Source organism: Carettochelys insculpta, chromosome 1 (assembly GCF_033958435.1).
Source record: "Carettochelys insculpta isolate YL-2023 chromosome 1, ASM3395843v1, whole genome shotgun sequence".
Taxonomy (NCBI): domain Eukaryota; kingdom Metazoa; phylum Chordata; order Testudines; family Carettochelyidae; genus Carettochelys; species Carettochelys insculpta.
The window spans coordinates 10,631,502-10,635,433 of NC_134137.1; positions in this window are offsets into that span (position 1 = coordinate 10,631,502).

Consider the following 3,932-nt stretch of genomic DNA (forward strand, 5'->3'; position numbering starts at 1 on the left):
AGTCTCTGGATTAGGCTAAAAGGGGTGAAAAACAAGGGTGATGTCCTGCTAGGAGTCTACTACAGGCTGCCCACCCAGGTGGAAGAGGTGAATGAGGCTTTTTTTAAACAACTAAGAAAATTATCCAGGGCCCAGGATGTCATGGTAATAGGGGACTTCAACTATCCAGACATATGCTGGGAAACAAATACAGCAGGGAACAGACTATCCAGTAAGTTCTTGGACTGCCCTGGAGACAACTTTTTATTTCAGAAGGTTGAAAAAGCTACTGGGGGGGGCAGGAAGCTGTTCTAGATTTGATTTTAACAAATAGGGAGGAACTGATTGAGAATTTGAAAGTGGAAGGCAGCTTGGGTGAAAGCAATCATGAAAACGTAGAGTTCACAATTCTAAGGAATGGTAGAAGGGAGAAGAGCGAAATAGAGGCAATGGATTTCAGGAAGGCGGATTTTGGTAAACTTAGAGAGCTGGTAGGTAAGGTCACACAGTAGGAAAGACGGAGGGGAAAAACAACTGAGGAGAGTTGGCAGTTTTTCAAAGGGACATTATTAAGGGCCCAAAAACAATCTATTCCCCTGCATAGGAAAAATAGAAAATATGGCAAAAGACTGCCTTGGCTTAACCAGGAGATCTTGCATGATCTCAAAATAAAAAAGGAATCACACAGAAAATGGAAACTAAGACAAATTGCAAAGGACAAATATAGGCAAACAAAACAGGAATGCGGGGGTCAAGATTAGAAAGGCAAAGGAACAAAATGAGCTCCAACTGAAAACAAGAAGACTGCTTTATAAAGAAATTAGAAGCAAGAGGAAGGCCAAGGACAGAGTAGGCCCATTGCTCAGTGAGGAGGGAGAAACAATAACAGGGAATTTGGAAATGGCAGAAATGCTTAATGACTTCTTTGTTTTGGTCTTCACCGAGAAGCCTGAAGAAGGAATGCCTAACATAGCGAATGCTAGTGGGAAAGGGGTAGGTTTAGAAGAAAAAATAAAAAAAGAACAAGTAAAAAGTTACCAGGGCCTGATGAAATGCATCCTAGAATGCTCAAGGAGCTGATAGAGGAGGTATCTGAGCCTTTAGCTGTCATCTTTGGAAAATCATGGGAGACAGGAGAGATTCCAGAAGACTGGAAAAGGGCAAATATAGTGCCCATCTATAAAAAGGGGAAGAAGAACAATGCAGGAAACTAAAGACCAGTCACTTTAACTTCTGTGTCAGGAAAGATAATGGAGCAAATAATTAAGGAAATCATCTGCAAACACTTGGAAGGTGGCAAGGTGATAGGGAACAGCCAGCATGGATTTGTAAAGCACAAATCATGTCAAACCAATCTGATGGCTTTCTTTGATAGGATAACGAACCTTGTGGATAAGGGAGTAGCAGTGGATGTGGTATACCTAGACTATTGTAAAGCATTTGATACGGTCTCGCATGTTATTCTTATCATTAAACTAGGAAAATACAATTTAGACAGGGCTACTATAAGGTGGGTGCAAAACCGCATGGATAACCATACTCAGAGAGTTGTTATAAATGGTTCTTAATCCTGTTGGAAAGGTATAACAAGTGGGGTTCTTCAATGGTCTGTTTTGGGACCAGTTCTGTTCAATAGCTTCATCAATGATTTAGATAGTGGCATAGAAAGTACACTTATTGAGTTTGCAGGTGATACCAAGCTGGGAGGGGTTGCAACTGCTTTGCAGGCCAGGGTTGTAATTCAAAATGATTTGGACAAATTGGAGAAATGATCTGAGGTAAACAGGAAGAAGTTTAATAAAGACAAATGCAAAGTGTTTCACTTAGGAAGGATCAATCAATTTCACACATACAGAATGGGAAGCGACCCTCTAGGAAGAAGTATGGCAGAAAGGGATCTAGGGGTTATACTGGACCACAACCTAAACATGAGTCAACAGTGTGATGCTGTTGCAAAAAAAAGTAAACATGATTCTGGGATGCATAACAGGTGTGTTGTGAACAAGAAAAGAGAAGTCATTCTTCCACTTTACTCTGCGCTGCTTAGGCTTCAGTTGGACTATTGTGTCCAGTTCCGGGCACTGCATTTGAAGAAATATGTGGAGAAATTGGAGAGGGTCCAAAAAAAAACAACAAGAATGATCAAAAGTCTAGAGAACATGACCTATGAAGAAAGGCTGAAAGAAGTTGGCTTGTTTAGTTTGGAAAAGAGAAGATTGAGGGGAGACATGATAGCGGTTTTCAGGTATCTAAAAGGATGTCATAAGAAGGAGGGAGAAAACTTGTTCTTCTTGGCCTCTGAGAATAGAACAAGAAGTAATGGGCTTAAACTGTTGCAAGGGAGGTTTAGGTTGGACATTAGGAAAAAATTCCTAACTTGTCAGGGTGGTCAAACACTGGAATAAATTGCCTAGGGAGGTTGTGTAATCTCCATCTCTGGAGTTACTTCAGAACAGGTTTGATAAATGTCTATAAGAGATGGTCTAGATAGTACTTGGTCTTGCCATGAGGCCAGGGGGCTGGACTCAATGACTTCTCAAGGTCCCTTCCAGTCCTAGTGTTCTATGATTCGATGATTCTATGACTTAGGGTGCCAGCAACAGGGCTGCCAACCCACCTGCAAAGCTCCTGGCTTCCCTCGGCTGGGGAAGCCGGGAGACAGCCATACCCCGTGCCAGTCTGCCTCCCAACTCCCTCAGTTGGGGGAAGCCAAGTGACAGCCATTCCAGTCTGGGTCCTCCATCTGGGAAAAGCAGAACAGCAGCCACACCGCCATAACAGTCCAACTCTTGGCTTCCCCCCAGCCAGGGGAAACCAGCTGGCTGACTTGCCAGTCCAGCTCTCTTCTCTACCAGCCGTGAGGAGCCAGAACTGGGTGACAGCCATCTGAGCTCAGGAAAATGGAATATGGGGCAATTAACCCCTTTGGCAAAATAAATCAAGAAGCCAGGATGGTGTCTGAAATACAGGGCTGTACTGCCCTAAACAGGATGGGTGGTCACCCTACCCAAGTGTCAACACCGATGCTGCACCTATTCATGTGTGACTTCAGCATATCCTTATATGGCTTTGGCTGGCCCCCCAATGCTCCTCTGTCTTTCTTCCAAGCCAGAAAACAGAATCTGTTTTGGGAGGTGCTGATCAGATATCCAAACCATGTGACCAGTCCAAGGAAGTTGCTGGTGAATTATAATGGCTTCAATATTGATCATGTTCGACTCTTCCAGGACATGTGTTAATATGCCTATCCTCCCAAGAGATATTTAGGATTCTCCAGAGGCAACGTTAATGATATTGCTCAAGTGCCTTCAAATGGCTGTCCAGGTTTCACATGTATACAGTACCATTGGAACAACCACCACATGGTATACAAGGAACTTTGTCTTGTGATAGATGTCCTGGTTCTTGAAGACCCTTTGCTTCAACAGGTAAAAGCAGGAGCATAGCTTATACAGTGCTGGGTTTCCACATCAATGTTGACTTTAGTAGAAAGATGACTTCCATGGTATGGGAAGTGTTTCACATTTTCCGCCAGTTCTCAGTTGACTTCAATTTAGGTACATGAGACTGTCCCGTCGATGAGGGTTGGTGGAGCACCTTGTTCTTTCTGATGTTTAGTGTGAGGCTGAGGTTCTCATGTCCTTCAGCAAAGGTGCTTAAGATGGTCTGAATAGCTGCAGAAGAAAGAGTAACAACCATGTTGTCATCTGCGTACTGGAGTTCCATGATGAAGGTCATGGAGGTCTTGAAACTGAAAAGCTTCCTCTTCATTTTATAGACAATCTTCATGCCATCTGGAAGCTTGCCATGAGTGAAGTAAAGGGTCACGTCAATGAAGATTCAGAACAGTGATGAGGCAATGAAGTAGCCTTGTTTGATTCCCACTTTGGCCTCACAGGGGTGACTTTGGGATCTGTTGTTGCACAATATTGTGGCAGTCATGTTGTCCTGAA